This window comes from Pan troglodytes, chromosome 20 (genome assembly GCF_028858775.2).
Source record: "Pan troglodytes isolate AG18354 chromosome 20, NHGRI_mPanTro3-v2.0_pri, whole genome shotgun sequence".
Classification (NCBI taxonomy): domain Eukaryota; kingdom Metazoa; phylum Chordata; class Mammalia; order Primates; family Hominidae; genus Pan; species Pan troglodytes.
Window position 1 is genome coordinate 16,999,450 of NC_072418.2, and position 18,463 is coordinate 17,017,912.

The 18,463-nt window shown below is 49.7% G+C and overlaps 1 long non-coding RNA gene across 1 annotated transcript in view; it reads right to left on the reverse strand.

The window, feature by feature from the left end:
* Positions 1–695: 695 nt before the first annotated feature.
* Positions 696–18,463, reverse strand: part of LOC112206396 (uncharacterized) — a 39,791-nt gene continuing 22,023 nt past the window's right edge. Inside the window, exons 3-4 of the long non-coding RNA XR_002940680.2 lie at positions 16,123–16,234; positions 696–1,403 (exon numbers count right to left, since the gene is read on the reverse strand). This is a non-coding gene — a long non-coding RNA (uncharacterized LOC112206396). The remainder of the gene's footprint in view (positions 1,404–16,122; positions 16,235–18,463) is intronic.

An 18,463-nucleotide genomic window follows, 5' to 3' on the forward strand; every position in this document is an offset into this window, starting at 1 on the left:
CAGTGTCTCTTTTTCTTTTTTTCCTTTTTTTTTTTTTTTTGAGACGGAGTTTCGCTGTGTCACCCAGGCTGGAGCGCAATGGCGCGATCTGGGCTCACTGCAACCTCTGCCTCCTGGGTTCAAGCAATTCTCCTGCTTCAGCCTCCCAAGTAGCTGGGATTAAAGGCGCACGCTACCATGCCCAACTAATTTTTGTATTTTTAGTAGAGACAGGGTTTCACCATGTTGGCCAGGCTGGTCTCGAACTCCTGATCTCAGGTGATCTGCCTGCCTTGGCCTCCTAAAGTGGTGGCTCATGCCTGGCCTTCATTTTCTTTCTAATTTTTTTTTAAATTTTAATTAGACAGGATCTCCCTCTGTCACCCATGCTGGAGTGCAGTGGTGCAATCATAGCGCACTGCAACCTCCACCTCCTGGCCTCAAGCAATCAATCCTCCCACCCCATCCTCCCAAAGTGTTGGGATTACAGACATGAGCCACTGCACCTGGTGGATTTCTTTTCTTAGAAAAGCAATACATGCTCATGATAAAATGCAAGGAATTCAAACCCTATCGAAGGGGGAGCATATTGAATGGAGTCTCTCTCTCTCAGCTCCTCCCTTCCCCCTAATATAGCTCTGCTAAGAGCTGCCCGGTGTATCCGCCCTGGCATTTTCTATTTGCACACCAGAGTCGATACGAATATCCTCCTTTTATTCACAAATAGGGATCGTTGCAGGCACACGGTTCCATGATAGCTTTTTCCAGTTAATTATATACTGTGGACACCTTCCCCAAATCAGCACATCCAGACCTGCCTCATTCTGCTAATGACTGCAAGTATTGGAAGATGTGCCTTGAGAGGGAGAGAGAAAATAAAAAATGATATGTTTGGAATGTTCCACCTGGTAGTCCCAGATCTGGGTTAATGGAATGGGAGATCACACTCCAGTTCCTCCCCATCTCTTCTGGCTTGTCTTCTGTTTGTTTGTTTTGTTGTTGTTGTTGTTGTTTTTTGAGGTGGAGTTTAGCTCTTGTCGCCCAGGCTGGAGTGCAGTGGCATGATATCGGCTCACTGCAACCTCTGCCTCCTGGATTCCAGCGATTCTCCTGCCTCAGCTGCCCGAGTAGCTGGGCCTATAGGTGCACCACCACACCCAGCTAATTTTTGTATTTGTGGTAGAGATGGGGTTTCACCACATTGGCCAGGTTGGTCTTGAACTCTTGACCTTAGGTAATCTGCCTGCCTCGGCTTCCCAAAGTGCTGACAGGTGTGAGCCACTGCGCCCGACCTCTTCTGGCTTTTCTATGTCTTGGGAACCAACACAGTTGTAGTCTCTGGCCAGCTCGATTTAAGTGGGACAGACAGGCTTGTGTCTGGGTCAGGGTGGAGGTGCCAAGTTTCTGTTCCAGCCATCAGCAGTCTGTGGAGAAAAAAAAAAAAGCCAAACCGAACCCCAGAGCCAAGTGCATTTCTTGGGACATAGTTTATTGGGACTGGGACCTGCTGTGAGGCTGTGCAGACCTCATTGTCGAGGGCAGCTGCCCTGAGAGAACAGGCTAGGAAGATGCAGCAGGGCAAATCTATTTCCATCCCGAGTGGTCACGTGCTTCAGCGGGTCAGCCCTGGTTGGTCCAAATCCATCTAATGCTCCATTCCCTCCCTGGTAATTGACTTAGGGATGGCCCACCACCTGTTTTTGTAAATAAAGTTTTATTGGCACACAACTGTGCTCATCTGTTTGCATGTCGTTTGGGGCAGCTTTCACTCAAGGACAGAACCAAATACAGATGGTCCCAACTTAACGATAGTTTAACTGACAATGTTGCAACTTTACAATGGTGTGAAAGTGATACACATTTGGTAGAAACCCTACTTCGGGGACCCATACATTGTGTTTTTCACCTTCAGTATAGTATTCAAAGAATTATGTGAGATATTCAACACTTTATTTTAAAATAGGCTTTGTGTTTGATGATTTTACCCAACCGTGGGCTAATGTTAAGTGTTCTGAGCATGTTTAAGGTAAGTTAGGCTAAGCTGTGATGTTCACTAGGTTAGGTGTATTCCATGTATTTTCAACTTGTGACTCTTTCCTTTCTCCTTTTTCCTTTCCTTTACCTTTTCCCTTCCTTCCTCTCTCCTCCCCTTCCCTCCCCTTCTCTTTTCTTCCTTTTGAAACAGAATTTTGCTCCGTCACCCAAGGCTAGAGTGCAGTAGTTCCATCACAGCTCACTGCAGACTTGAACTCCCAGCTAAAGCGATCCTTCTACCTCAGCCTCCCAAGTAGCTGGGTCTACAGGCATGTGTCACCATACCTGGCTAATTTTTAATTTTTTTGGTAGAGATGGGGTCTGACTATGTTGCCCAGGCTGATAAACTCCAGGGCACAAGTGATCCTCCCACTTCAGCGATGTTTTCAGTTTACAGTGGGTTTATTGGAACATAGTTCCATTGTAAGTCAAGGAAAATCGGTAGTTGCAACAGAGAATGTCTGGCTTGCAAAGCTGAAAATACTTACTATCTGGTCCTTTACAGAAAGATGTTGCTGAGCCCTGCGCTAGTGTATACTAACAGCATGTGCTACCTACACCTCTCTGCCTGGGGGCTTTCTCCTGGCCCACATGTGGTACAGGTCAGAAGTGCCCAGGGCACAGCCCTCAGTGTAGGATGGGTGGTAACTGTCAAATACCGCAGCTTTGTCCGGGTGGTGCGGTGGCTTACGCCTGTAAACCCCCCGCTTTGGGAGGCCGAGGTGGGTGGATTACTTGAGGTCAGGAGTTCAAGACCAGCCTGGCCAACATGGCGAAACCCTGTCTCTACTAAAAATACAAAAATTAGCAGGGCGTGGTGGTGGGCACCTGTAATCCCAGCTACTCGGGAGCCTGAGGCAGGAGAATGGCTTGAACCCAGGAGGCAGAGGTTGCAGTGAGCTGACATCACACCACTGCACTCCAGCCTGGGCAACAGAGTGAGACTCCGTCTCAAACAAAACAAAACAAAACAAAACCTCAGCTCCCTCTCCACTTGGGTGGGATGTCTCCAAGGTGCATGTGTCACACAGTTTTCACAGCAAGCCCCAGTGGGATTGGGACCCAGCGGCTCTCAGCAGTAACTACTTATTTATGCCTTGCATGGGCTGTTCTCATGTTCCTGTCTCATTTTTCTTCTCCCCTATCAGTGATTCCTGGAATCACTCAGTCTTAGTCTGGTAGGGCTAACAAAATATCACAAAACAACACTAAATTTCATGCAGTTCTGGAGACTGGGAAGTCCAAGATCACGGTGTCAGCCAATTCAGTTCTTGGTGAGGGCTCACTTCCTTGCTTGTGTACAGCCGCCTTCTCAATGCATCCTCCTGTGGCCTTTCCTCAGAGTGCACACGGGGAAAGAGAGTGGGCTCTGTGTTGTCTCTTCTTCTAAGGGCACCAATCCTATTGAACAAGGGCCCCACCCTTATGACCTCGATTAACCTTAATTACCTCTATCTAATTACCTAAAGGCTCCATCTCTAAATACAGCCACACTAGGGGTTAGGACTTTAACATGTGAATTTGGAGGGGCATGCACAGTTCAGTTCCATCCCAGATAAACTGCTTGCACTCAAATTCTTACTCCTGGATCGACTTCTGGGAGGCCTCAAATCAAGACACCACATGACAGATTTCAGGTTAGGGAGAACTGAAGGCAAGTACCAGGAAGGACTTCCTTCCTTCTAGAAGGCCTCTTCTTCCTCTGGAATCTGCTATTTCTGCATGTGATGGCTGGAGTCTTGGAAGCTGTCTTGGGACCATGAGGAGGGAATACCCTTAGGACAAAGCTGAGATGCTGGGGAAGGTGGACTGGACAGACAGAAAGAACCTGGTTGATGGTATCATGAGGCCACTGAATTAACCACTAGAGCTTCCCTAACCCTGAATTTATTGTTCTGTGAAATGGTGACTATTATTATTGTTTATGTTAGCTTGTGTAGGGATTTTCATCTTCCTTTCTGATAGAGGTGAGGCCTGAAGTGGGAGGGTGGATGATTAATCCAATGGAGTAAAGACAGGTGCTCCTTTTTTTTCAAAGAGAAGAGATTCGCTCATACAACTGAAAAATGTACACCTTTCTGGTTAGGGGAGATTACAGCTGGGGTTGCAGCAGACAGAACATTTTTGTTGTTGTTAGCACATAAGAGAATCCTTACCTGCCACAACTAATTAAGAAGAGAAGAGGCTGAGCATGGTGGCTCATTCCTGTAATCCCAGCACTTTCGGAGGCTGAGGCAGGAGGATCACTGGAGCCCAGGAGTTTGAGACTAGCCTGAGCAATATAGCAAGATTCTGTTTCTATCAAAAGATCTTTTTTTAATTAGCTGGGCAATGTGGAGAGCAACTGTAGTCTTAGATACTCAGGAGGCTGGGACCAGAGGATCCCTTGAACCCAAAAGTTCGAGGCTACAGTGAGCTATGACTGATTTCACTGCACCTCCAGCCTGGACAACAGAGCAAGACCCTGTCTCTGAAATTTGTTTTTTTGAGACAGAGTCTCGGCTCACTGCAAATTTTGCCTCCTAGGTTCAAGCGATTCTCAGCCTCCCGAGTAGCTGAGATTGCAGGTATGTGCCACCACACCTGGCTAATTTTTGTATTTTTAGTGGAGACAGAGTTTCAGCAGGTTGCCCAGGCTGGTCTCAAATTATTAGCCTGAAGTGATCCACCTGCTGTGGCCTCCCGAAGTGATGGGATTACAGGTGTAAGCCACTGCGCCCAGCCTGAAAAAAAAATTTTTTTTTTTAAAGAGAAGAGACTTGCTCACACAACTGAAAAATGTAAAGCAGCAGTATATCTTCAGGTGTGGCTGGATCCAGATGCTGAGATCATGTCACCAGGAGTCTGTTTTTGTCCATCTCTTCATAGATTTGTTTAATCTAGCTGCTGCCTCAGCAGCCATTTTTAGGCCTGACCTAAGTTGTTTGAAGCACAGTTGTATCCCATCACTTTTGGCTTAGTTAAAACTTCCCCTTCCTGGCCGGGCGCCGTGGCTCATGCCTGAATCCCAGCACTTTAGGAGGCCGAGACGGGCGGATCACGAGGTCAGGAGATCAAGACCATCCTGGCTAACACAGTGAAATCCTGTATCTACTAAAAATACAAAAAAAAATTAGCCAGGCGTGGTGGTGGGCGCTTATAGTCCCAGCTACACAGGAGGCTGAGGCAGGAGAATCACTTGAACCTGGGAGACGGAGGTTGCAGTAAGCCGAGATTGCGCCACTGCACTCCAGCCTGAGAGACAGAGCGAGATTCTGTCTCAAAAAAGACAAAAAACCAAAAAACCAAAAAAACAACTTCCTCTTCCTGGTGGGGTGAAATGGCTCATGCTTGAACCCAGGAGATGGAAGTTGCAGTGAGCTGAGATGGCACCACTGCACTTCAGCCTGGATTACAGTGTGAGACTCTGTCTCAAAAACAAACAAACAAAAACAAACACAAATAAACAAAACCAACCAACCAAATGACAACAACAAAAACTTCCCCTTCTTGGCTGGGTGCAGTGGCTCACGCCTGTAATCCCAGCACTTTGGGAGGCCGAGGCAGGCGGATCACCTGAGGTCAGGAGTTTGAGACCAGTCTGGCCAACATGGTGAAACCCTGTCTCTACTAAAAAATACAAAAAAATTAGCCAGGCATGGTGGCGGGTGCCTGTAATCCCAGCTACTTGGGAGGCTGAGGCAGGAGAATCACTTGAACCTGGGAGGTGTAAGTTGCAGTGATCCAAGATGGTGTCATTGCAGTCCAGCCTGGACAACAAGAGCGAAACTCCATCTAAAAACAAAAACAAAAACAAAAAACCCAAAAAAACCCCCACCAACTTTCCCTTTCTGTGTGGTTGTTTGTGATGTAGTTCACTTGTTCCTCATCCTACTAACCCAAAACATAACACATCCCACAACTGCCAACCACAGTGAAACCTAATGGCCAACACTAGAGCTATATAAATAAGTTCCCTTTTCTTTAAACTAGTTTTATTTAAACAAGTCCATCCGCAACCCCCATGGGAAAATATGTTGCCCAGGCTTGTCTCACGATTCTCCCATCCCAGCCTCCCAAAGTGTTGGAATTACAGGCATGAGCCACAGTGCCAGGCCGCTGTTTGTATTCATTACGTTTTTTTATTTTCTGAATTTTATGAGGCTTTGACATTTGGAGGCTTACTGATCCTGGAGAGACTGCTCCTCCCAGGGCTAGCTAATTCCTAGAGATAGCAAACAACACAGCTGTGAGCGTATGTTTAATATACAAACCAAGCAGTCCAGAGCCCAACCCCCAACTATCTCCTTTATCAAACTCTGACACACCAAGACAATATTCCTCCTGCCTAAATCACCCCAGAGTCAGGTATGGACAACTAGAGATCACCCCATAACTCAGAGACTGCCAAAATTATTTGAACCATCAAATCTTCTTTTTTTTTTTTTTGAGATGGAGTTTCGCTCTTGTTGTCCAGGCTGGAGTGCAATGGCGCGATCTCGGCTCACCGCAACCTCCGCCTCCTGAGTTCAAGTGATTCTCCTGCCTCAGCCTCCCAAGTAGCTGGGATTACAGGTGCCTGCCACCACGCCTGGCTAATTTTTTGTATTTTTAGTAGAGACGGGGTTTCATCATATTGGCTAGGCTGGTCTGGAACTCCTGACCTCAGGTGATCCACCTTCCTTGGCCTCCCAAAGTGCTGGGATTACAGGCGTGAGCCACCGCGTCTGGCCGAATCTTCATTTTTATTTATATTTTTTTGAGACAGAGTCTTGTTCTGTTGCCCAGGCTGGAGTACAGTGGCGTGACCTCAACTCACTTCAACTCCACCTCCTAGGTTCAAGTGGTTCTCCTGCCTCAGCCTCCCAAGTAGTTGGGATTACAGGCACACACCACTATGCCTGGCTAATTTTTGTATTTTTAGTAGAGACGAGGTTTCACCATGTTGGTCAGGCTGGTCTCAAACTCCTGACCTCAAGCGATCCATCCGCCTTGGCCTCCCAAAGTGCTGGGATTACAGGTGTGAGCCACCGGGCCCCGCCATATTTAAATTTTTTTTGAGGCTGGGTGTGGTGGCTCACACCTGTAATCCTAGCACTTTTGGAAGCCGAGGGAGGAGGATCCCTTGAGCCCAGGAGTTTGAGACCAGCCTGGGCAACATAGCAAGACCCCATTTCTACTAAAAATAAAAATAATTAGCTGGGTGTGGTGTGTGGTGGCGTGTACCTGTGGTCCCAGCTACTCAGGAAGCTGAGGCAGGAGGATCACTTGAGCCCAGGAGGTTGAGGCTACAGTGAGCTATGATTGCACCACTGCACTCCAGCTATGCTTGCCTCACTGCACTCCAGCCTGGGTGACAGAACAAGATTCTGTCTCTAAAATTAAACAAACAAAAAAAAGTGAATAGGATCATCTTGGCTGTAGAGGGCAGGAGAGAATTTAGAGAGGCTGGAGCGGGGGACAGGAGTGTGATATGATTAGAAATAGGAGTTGGAGCCAGGCGCGGTGGCTCACGCCTGTAATCCTAGCACTTTGGGAGGCCGAAGCGGGCGGATCACGAGGTCAGGAGATGGAGACCATCCCGGCTAACACGGTGAAACCCCGTCTCTACTAAAAATACAAAAAATTAGCCGGGTGTGGTGGTGGGCGCCTGTAGTCCCAGCTACATGGGAGGCTGAGGCAGGAGAATCACTTGAACCTGGGAGACGGAGGCTGCAGTGAGCCGAGATTGCGCCACTGCACTCCAGCCTGAGAGACAGAGTCTGTCTCAAAAAAAAAAAAAAAAGAAAGAAAAAAAAAAGAAAAAGAAAAAAGAATGTCTCCCCAAGGAGCCTGGCGTGTTGGTGTGCTCCTATAATCCCAGCTACTTGGGAAGATCTCTTGAGCCCAGGAGTTCGAGACCAGCCTGGGCAACAGAGCAAGACCCCAACTGAAGAAAGAAAGAAAGTCCCCCAGAGACCAGAGCTTCCTGGGGATTGGGAGGCCGTGTAATGGGCTATATTATGGTGCCCATTGGTGGCTCACTTCTCCATCTAGCCCAGAAGTTGTCACCCGGGATGATTCTGTCTCCCATGGGGACCATCTAGAGACGTACTTAGTGGTCACAACTGGAGGCAGGGATTGTTACTGGCATCTCGGGGTGGAGGCCGGGGATCCTATGATAGCTCCCAAAACAGACAGTGAATGGTCTGGTTCCAAATTTCCCTAGTGCCTAGGCTCTGCCTCGGACAGGAGCTGCAGCCGGGGTGGGGGCAGGGGTGCCAGGACATCAGAAACATCTTTTTTATTTATTTATTTACTTTTTATTTGTTTGTTTACTTTTTATTTATTTATTTATTTTTTGGAGACAGAGTCTTGCTCTGTCGTCCAGGCTGGAGTGCAGTGGCACGATCTCAGCTCACTGCAAGCTCTGCCTCCTGGGTTCAAGCCATTCTCCTGCCTCAGCCTCCCGAGTAGCTGGGACTGCAGGCGCCCACCACTATGCATGGCTAATTTTTTTTTTTGTATTTTTAGTAGAGACGGGGTTTCACTGTGTTAGCCAGGATGGTCTCGATCTCCTGACCTTGTGATCCGCCCATCTTGGCCTCCCAAAGTGCTGGGATTACAGGCGTGAGCCACCGCGCCCAGCTACTTATTTTTTTGAGACGGAGTCTCACTCTGTCACCCAGGCTGGAGTGCAGTGGTATGATCTCGGCTCACTGCAACCTCCTCCTCCCAGTTCAAGCCATTCTCCTTCCTCAGCCTCCGAGTAGCTGGGATTACAGGCGCACACCACCGCACCCAGCTAATTTTTGTATTTTTAGTAGAGATGGGGTTTCAGCATGTTGGCCAGGCTGGTCTTGAACTCCCAGCCTCAGGTGATCCGCCCACCTTGGTCTCCCAAAGTGCTGGGATTACAGGCGTGAGCCACCGCACCCTGCCAGAAACATTTTAAAGCTCCCCAAGGTGACTTTCAGGTGCAGCCAGGCTTGGGAACCACCAGTGCAGAGGGTCAGAGGGTTCTCCCGTCCGGTCCCCTGCTGCACCACCCGGAACCTCTCTCTCGGTTCCCCCTCTACTGGGTGTCTGTGGACAGAGAGGGTGGGAAGATCTGCTGGTGGAAACAGCCTCAGCCTCTGAGCCCCCTAGCCCCAGGCCCAGGTTCTCCTGCGGATCCCTGGCCTGGTGGCCTGGCTTGCGCTGGGGGATCCCAGTGACCTCCTTCGGGCCCGCAGAGGTCTCCTGAGGCTGCTCAGGACTTCCTCTCCCTCAGCCTCTTTGCCCTGGCTAGGGAGAGAGACAGGAATGGGGCCAACAAAGGGAATAAGAATTCTGGAGGGGGCCGGGCATGGTAGCTCACGCCTGTAATCCCAGCGCTTTGGGGAGCTAGGGCAGGTAGATCACCTGAGGTCAGGAGTTCGAGACCAGTCTGGCCAACATGGTGAAACCCCGTCTCTACTAAAAATACAAAAATTAGCCAGGCATGGTGGCAGGTACCTGTAATCCCAGCTGCTCAGGAGGCTGAGGCAAGAGAATCGCTTGAACCCACGAGGTGGAGGTTGCAGTGAGCCGAGATAGTGCCGCTGCCTGAGTGACAGAGCAAGACTCTGCCTCAAAAAAAAAAAAAAAAAAAGGAATTTGGGAGGGGAGAGAAGTAACCCTGGTGTGAAGTGTGAAAGGAGAGAACTTAGGGCAGGAGGAGCAGGGTGGAAGAGAACGGCGGCCAGGCCTGGAGCACACGTGCATTCTCAGCAAACAGGGGGCCCTGTCCCCAGGACATACACTCACACTCAACACTCACACTTATGCTCTGCCACACTCACACAGTCACACGCATGCTCATACATGGTCTCACACACACAGTTTCACATTCACACCCCATACGCTCACACTCATCCTCACAGCCCCACAGCCTCACACACTCCCACCCATCCTCACACAGCCCCACAGCCTTGCACACTCCCACCCACCCTCACACAGCCCCACAGCCTTACACACTCACACCCATCCTCACACAGCCCCACAACCTCACACACTCCCACCCACCCTCACACAGCCCCACAGCCTCGCACACTCCCACCCACCCTCACACAGCCCCACAGCCTCGCACTCCCACCCACCCTCGCACAACCCCACAGCCTTGCACACTCCCACCCACCCTCACACAACCCCACAGCCTTGCACACTCACACCCACCCTCGCACAGCCCCACAGCCTTGCACACTCACACCCACCCTCGCACAGCCCCACAGCCTTGCACACTCACACCCATCCTCACACAACCCCACAGCCTCACACACATCCATCCTCACAAGTCTCATACCCTTCACATCACACACATTGTTGCACAAATGCAGACTCACACATTCACACAGGAACACACAACCACATGCTCACACCTATAGGCACACTCACAGTCTCACAGTCTCACACATTCTCACACACATGCGTACACACACACATTCTGCAAACACCCGTGGCCTCCTCTGCCTTCGCCCCCTCCCAAAGCTGCCTGAAGACTCTCCAGATGTCACCTACTGCTGCTGCTGTGGCCTGAGCAGGAGGGGAGTGCAGAAGGGGAGGCTGGGTGGGAGGGGAGCAGGGGCCCGAAGATGCCCCAAATCCCTCTGCTTCATGACTAGCCTCATTTAGAGAGAAGCTCGCCCTTTGAAAACCAGAACCCCTCAACGCCAGCACCCCCTGGGTCTCCGTGATGAGGAGGACCAGGAAAACCCTCCCAGACAAAGGAATGGCTCCAAGCCTGGAGTGATGAGGGTGCCTGAGATTCTTTGCTTTTTGTTCATTCATTGATTCATCTTGCATGTTATTATTATTTTGAGACAGAGTCTCACTCTGTCACCTAGGCTGCAATGCAGTGACACCATCTCGGCTCACTGCAACCTCCGCCTCCCGAGTTCAAGCGATTCTCCTGCCTCAGCCTCCCTGGTAGCCGGGACCACAGGTGTGCGCCACCACACCCAGCTAATTTTTGTATTTTTAGTAGAAACGGGGTTTCACCATATTGGTCAGGCTGGTCTCCCACTCCTGACCTCAGGTAATCTGCCTGCTTCAGCCTCCCAAAGTGCTGGGATTACACGCATGAGCCACTGTGTCAGGCCCAATTTTTTTTTTTTTTGATGGAGTCTAGCTCTGTTGCCAGGCTGGAGTGCAGTGGCACAATCTCAGCTCACTGCAACCTCCACTTCCCAGATTCAAGCAATTCTGCCTCAGCCTCCCGAGTAGCTAGGATTACAGGCACGCACTGCCATGCCAAGCAAATTTTTGTATTTTTAGTAGAGACAGGGTTTCACCATGTTGGCCTGGATGGTCTCGATCTCCTGACCTAGGATCTGCCCGACTCGGCATCCCAAAGTGCAGGGATTACAGGCGTAAGCCACCGTAATTTTTGTATTTTTAGTAGAGACGGGGTTTCGCCATGATGGCCAGGCTGGTCTCGAACTCCTGATCTCCAGTGATCCACCCGCCTCAGCCTCTCAAAGTGCTGGGATTACAGGTGTGAACCACCGCAACCGGCTCATCTTGCATATTAGATCCAGCGGTTTCTGTGTGTCCCACTCTGTCCACGCCATTGGGGTCACCACAGCACCCAAGATAGAAATCCCCACCTACATGGGGCTGATGTCCAGTGGAGAGTCAGACATAAACAAAAGTATGGGTGTGCATGTGTGACAGAGAGAAGCCCCAATAAGGGATATAAAGGGGGAAAAAAGAGCTGAGCCCAGTGGCTCATGACTGCAATCTCAACACTTTGGGAAGCCGAGGCAGGAGGATTCGCTGGAGCCCAGGAGTTCAAGACAAATCTGGGCAACATAGCAAGACCCCATCTCTACACAAAATTTAAAAAATTAAATTGGGCCGGGCGCAGTGACTCACACCTGTAATCCCAACACTTTGGTAGGCTGAGGTGGGCGGATCATTTGTGGGTCAGGAGTTTGAGACCAGCCTGGCCAACATGGTAAAATGCTGTTTTTACTAAAAATACAGAAATTAGCTGGGCGTGGTGGTGCACACCTGTAATCCCAGCTACTAAAGAGGCTGAGGCAGGAGAGTTGCTTGAACCCAGCTGGGCATGATGGCTCACACCTGTAATCCCAGCACTTCAGGAGGCCGAGGTGGGCGGATTACCTGAGATCAGGAGTTCGAGCACAGCCTGACCAACATGGTGAAACCCCGTCTCTACCAAAAATACAAAATTAGTCGGGCATGGAGGCGCATGCCTGTAATTCCAGCTACTTGGGAGGCTGAGGCAGGAGAATTGCTTGAACCCGGGAGGCTGAGGTTGCAGTGAGCCGAGTTCGCACCACTGCACTCCAGCCTGGGCAATATGAGCAAAACTCTGTCTCAGAAAAAAAAAAGAATTGCTTGAACTCAGGAGATAGAGGTTGCAGTGAGCCAAGATTGCACCACTGCACTCCAACTGGGTGACAGAGTGAGACTCCATCTCTGAAAACAAAATAAAATAAAAATAACAAAGAAAACCAGCTGGGCATGTTGGCATAACCGTAGTCCCACCTACTTGGGAGGCTGAAGCGGGAGGATTGTTTAAACTCAGGAGTTGCAGGCTACAATGAACTAAGATCGCGCCACTGCACTCCAGCCTGGGTGACAGAGCGAAACTCTGTCCCAAAATAAATTAAATTAAATTTGCCAGGCGCAGTGGCTCACGCCTGTAATCCCAGCACTTTGGGAGGCTGAGGTGAGCAGATTGCCTGAGGTCAGGTGTTAGAGACCAGCCTGGCCAACATGGTGAAAACTCATCTCTACTAAAAGTACAAAAATTAGCCAGGCATGGTGGCGGGCACCTGTAATCCCACCTACTCAGGAGGCTGAGGCAGGAGAATTGGCTTGAACCTGGGAGGCAGAGGTTGCAGTGAGCCAAGATCGAGCCACTGCACTCCAGCCTGGGTGATAAGAGCAAGACTCTGTCTCAAAAAAAAAAAAAAAAAAATTAAATTAAATTAAAAACCAAAAACAGTGGAGTCTGGGCCTCTCAGGCTGGGTGCACCCCAGGGGACTTCCTCTCTGATAGTCTCCTTGCCCTCTGCACCTAACCTGGCCTCTACACCTGGGACCCCTGTTCCCTGAGGCCCCACCCGTAACCACATCCACGTCTGGTGGGATCCAGCACCTAAGTCTGCTCTAGTGGACGGCACTCCTTCCCCAAGTCCCCACTGGCGAGGACCATGAGCAATTCAATCCCATTCTCCACCCAGAGACTTTGCTGGAAAAGAGCTAATTATATCTCTGCCCCAGAGCCCATCTGGTGGGGTCTGGGTGGTGACGGGCGAGCGTGTTCCGCGTCCACGGCCGGCGGCACGCGCACAAACACAGCTTCCTATATATTTTTAATTCCACAGCCATACTTTGATTAGAGAGCCGATGTGTTGTGTACGACCTCAGGGACCTCATTATTTTTCTAACTCAAATAAATACGGCGTTCAGAATGCGGGGAGGGTTGGAGGGGGTGTGGAGTAAAAGACGCAGAAAACTCCATCTATAAAAAGAATTCAGGCCTTAATGAGCTTTTAAAACTTGCCAACCTCTCTCCCACCCCCTGACACCAATCTATAAACAGGAGCCATGCCTGCTGGCTTTGATGGTGGGAGTCTAGGTGGGTGAGGATTGGCTGGGGTGGGTGTTGGGGGGCAAAGCCACAGCAGGGGAAAGGCCCCCCTGCAAAGGTAGCTGGGTGTCTGTAAGATTTGGGGAAGGGGGATGGCAGGCACGGTGGCTCATGCCTATAATCCCAGCACTTTGGGAGGCTGAGGCAGGAGGATCGCTTGAGGCCAGAAGTTGGAGATCAGCCTGGGAAAGATAGCAAGACCCTATCTCTACAAAAAAATTTAAAAATTAGCCTGGCGTGGTAGCGTGTGCCTGTAGTCCCAGCTACTCTGGAGGCTGAGGTAGGAGGATGGCTTGAACCCTGGAGTTTGAGGCTGTAGTGAGCTTAGATTGTGCCTCTGCACTCCAGCCTAGGTGATACAGCAAGACCCTGTCTCTGGGAAAAAAAAAAAAAAAAAAAAAAAAAAAATATATATATATATATATATATATACATACACACACACACACACACACACCATACATATATATAAAAACATAAATATATACATATATACATATATAGACATATACATATATACACATATACATATATACACATATACATATATACATATACACACATATACATGTATACATACACATATATACACACACATATATATACATATATATATACACACATATATATATATTTGGGCAAGTGTGTTCCCAGCCACAGGGAGAATGGAAGTGGTCTCTATCCAAGTTCAGCAGGAATCGTCAATATTCATGGGCCCAGGCTAACTGGGGTGTTGATCTGAGAAAGATTTAGAATTTCCTGATCTCCTAGACCCATTTGGGCTGTGGTATGAGGATGAGTTCTGCTTCATTATTATTATTTTTGAGACAGAGTTTCGCTCTTATTGCCCAGGCTGGAGTGCAGTGGCACAATCTCCACTCACTGCAACCTCCACCTCCCGGGTTCAAGCAATTCTCCTGCCTCAGTCTCCCAAGTAGCTGGGATTACAGGCGCGTGCCACCACACCTGGCTAATTTTTGTATTTTTAGTGGAGTCAGGGTTTCACCATGTTGGCCAGGCTGGTCTTGAACTCCTGACCTCAGGTGATCTGCCCGCCTCGGCCTCCCAAAGTGCTGGGATTATAGGCGTGAGCCACTGCACCCGGCCTCTGCCTCATTCTTGTATGTCTGGAAACTCTTCCCCAGAGGCTCCCCTGGGAGTTGCTGAGATGAGCAGATGGGGAAACTGAGGCAGAGCAAAGCAGGCTGGACCACAGGATATGTATTGGGTGCCCTCCCCACCCACTTGGAGTCAGCTAGACCCCACCTTCCTTCGGAGTGGATAAGCCCTGGCTGGGGTTGGGGGTTCCCCGTTGAGCAGGCACCAGCCGAAGGAGGCCCCCCAGTGGCCGTAGTGTTACGGTGAGGTGGATGGAGAGCAGGCAGTGACCACGGGGCTCCCGAAAGGACAGGGTGACCTTTGAGTCACTACCCATGTGCATCATTCCAACAGCAGCAAAGACACTCCCGGAGCAGGCAGCAAAGCCAATTTCAGGTGAAAGATGAGTTAAGTGGGCAGAAATGAGCTCCGGGCTGAGAAATTTCTGCATGACAAAAATTCCAGGGAGCAGGACAGACCTTAGGAACAGCTGAGCAAGAGCCTCTGGAAGGACTCAGGGGGATAGGAGGGGAGGGAAGGGATGAAAAACAAGATCGGGACATGCAATAATGTGGTGAATGGGGGCAGGAAGGGGGCAGGAAGATACTGGGGTCTGCACAATGGGGGGAGAGGGGTTTTCCCTGCCCCTCAATCTGAAATGGCAGCCCCTGTCTCTTGCTTTTCCCCCTACCCTCTCCCTGCTGTTGTTTTCTATTTATTTATTTATTTATTTTTGAGACGGAGTTTCACTCTTGTTCCCCAGGCTGAAGTGCAATGGCACAATCTTGGCTCACCTCAACCTTTGCCTCCTGGGTTCAAGCGATTCTCCTGCCTCAGCCCCCAGAGTAGCTGGGATTACAGGCACACGCCACCACACCCAGCTAATTTTGTATTTTTAGTAGAGTCAGGGTTTCTCCATGTTGGTAAGGCTGGTCTTGAACTCCCGACCTCAGGTGATCTGCCAGTCTCGGCCTCCCAAAATGCTGGGATTACAGGTGTGAGCCACCGTGCCTGGCTGTTTTCTTTATTTCTTTGATTTTAGAGACAGGATCTCACTCTGCTGCCCAGGCTGGAGTGCAGTGGTGCAATCATAGTTCACTGCAGCCTCCAACTCCTGGTCTCAATCCATCCTCCTGCCTCAGCCTCCCCAGTAGCTGGGACTACAAGTGTGCACCACCACGCTCAGCTAATCTTTTAATTTTTGTAGAGATGGGGTCTCCCTATGTTGCCCAGGCTGGTCTCAAACTCCTGGGCTCAAGCAATCCTCCTGCCTCGGCCTCCCAAAGTGCTGGGATTATGGGTGTCAGCCACTGTGCCCAGCTTCTGCTATAGTTTTCTGTTTGAGATTTCTTCATCACCCTCTGTCATGATGTTTGTCATCCGCCTCTCCCATCAGACTGGCCACCTACCTTGCCCCACCTGAAGGCAGAGAGTTTCGTCTGTCTTCCTGAAAGGTAGGCAGAAAGATGTCAGCTGGGAGGGGCCTTCTAGATGGGTGTAAACAGTGGTGTGCTTGTGAACCTGTTGTGGGGAGAGAAGAGGATTTGTAGTGTTTGCCAATTCCAGCGGTGTAAATTCTGCCACCTTGGCTGACTTCAAGCTGTGAATGGAAGATTTCCTTGACAGGGTGGGGGAAGTTTGAGGGGGCAAGGGGATTGTGAGGTGGTGTCCAGATGGGTGTAATCAATGATGAGCTGGTAAACCAGCTGCAGAGAGGAGACCCAATTTGTAGTGTTTGCCAATTTCCATGGTGTAAATTCTTCCCCCTTTGCTGAATTCAAGCTATGAGTGTGATGCTACTGAATCCCAACTTAGGAAGAGATTGCATAATGAAATGACTCTTGTGAGCCACTTTGACCCAGCTCAAGTATACCGTGGGGTGGAATCTCCTGGCCTGGAGTTGACCCTTTCTCCAGTTTGGGATTAGGAGGAAGGGAAGACAAGTAAGAGGGTGAAGCCAGTCTCCCTGTCTTCCTTCCATCCTGGGGCCATTCTACTTCCTGGGACCTCTGCTGGGGATGCTCTTCCATCAGATACTGATAACTGAGCTGTCCCCACCCATTCTGAGTAGACCCCATCCAGTGCCCCTGCTGGGAAACCAAGAGTTTGTCCAAGTGGCTACATGGGGACCCCTACCCACTGCTATCTTTGCTGCCTCTTTTTTTTTGAGACAGAGTTTTGCTCTTGTTGCCGAGGCTGCAGTGCAGTGATGCGATCTCGGCTCACTGCAACTTCCGCCTCCCAGGTTCAAGTGATTCTCCTGCCTCAGCCTCCCGAGTAGCTGGGATTACAGGCGCGCGCCACCACACCTGGCTAATTTTTGCATTTTTAGTACGAATGGGGTTTCACCATGTTGGCCAGGCTGGTCTCGAACTCCTGATCTCAGGTGATCCGCCTGTCTTGGCCTCCCAAAGTGCTGGGATTACAGGTGTGAGCCACCATGCTCAGTTGACTTTTTTTTTTTCTTTCTTTTTTTTTTTTAGAGACGGTGTCTTGCTGTCACCCAGGTTGGAGTGTAGTAGTGTGATCATAGCACACTCCAGCCTCACACTCCTGGACTCAAGGGATCCTCCCGCCTTAGACTCTGGAGTAACTGAGACTACCGGCACGCTCCACCATACCCGGCTAAGTTTTTTAGTTTTTGTAGAGAAAGGGTCTTGCATTGTTACCCAGGCTGGTCTCAACCTCCTGGGCACAAACGATCCTCCCACCTCACCCTCTCGAGTAGCTGAGACTACAGGCATACACTACCACACCCGGCTTTTATGGATTTTTAAAACTGATTCATAATAGAGGTACATATTTTCAGGGTACGTGATATTTTGATACATTCATATCATGTGTAGAGATCAAATCAGGGTAATTGCAGTATCCATCATCTTAAAGGTTTATCTTTTCTTTATGCTAGGAATGTTCAAAATAGCTCTCCTAGCTTTTTTTTTTTTTTTTCGAGACAGAGCTTTGCTCTTGCTGCCCAGTCTGGAGTGCAATGGTGCGATCTCAGCTCACTGCAACCTCCACCTCCCGGGTTCCAGCCATTCTCCTGCCTCAGCCTCCCGAGTAGTTGGGATTACAGGCAAGCACCACCACGCCTGGCTAATTTTTGTATTTTTAGTAGAGACAAGGTTTCACCATGTTGGCCAGGCTGGTCTCAAACTCCTGACCTCAGGTGATCCGCCCACCTTTGCCTCCCAAAGCGCTGGGATTACAGGCGTGAGCCACCATGTCTGGCCTCTCCTAGCTATTTTGAAATGTATAATGGATTACTGTTTACTGTAGTCACCCTACTGATCTATCAAACACTAAGTCTTGTGTGCTCAAGAGCAGTGTGAGCACCCAGCTCAGTTGTCTGAGCTTGGCCCTGTCACTTTCCCTCCTGAAGCCTCAGTTTTCCCTTCTGTGAAATGGGTATATATTAGTGCCTGCCTCTAATACAGTGTTGTGAGGCTTCAGGGAGGGAGTATTTGGTTGCTGTACCTCTAGAGCAGGGGTTTCTTTCCTCTCTTTTCCTTTCTCTCTTTTGCTCTCTTGTTTTGTTTTGTTTTGTTTTTTTTACAGAGTCTCACTCTGTCACCCAGGCTGAAGTACAGTGGCATGATCTCAGCTCACTGCAACCTCTGCCTCCCGGGTTCAAGTGGTTCTCCTGCCTCAGCCTCCCGAGTAGCTGGGATTACAGGCATGTACCACCACACCTGGTTAATTTTTGTATTTTTAGCAGAGACGGGGTTTCACCATGTTAGCCAGGCTGGT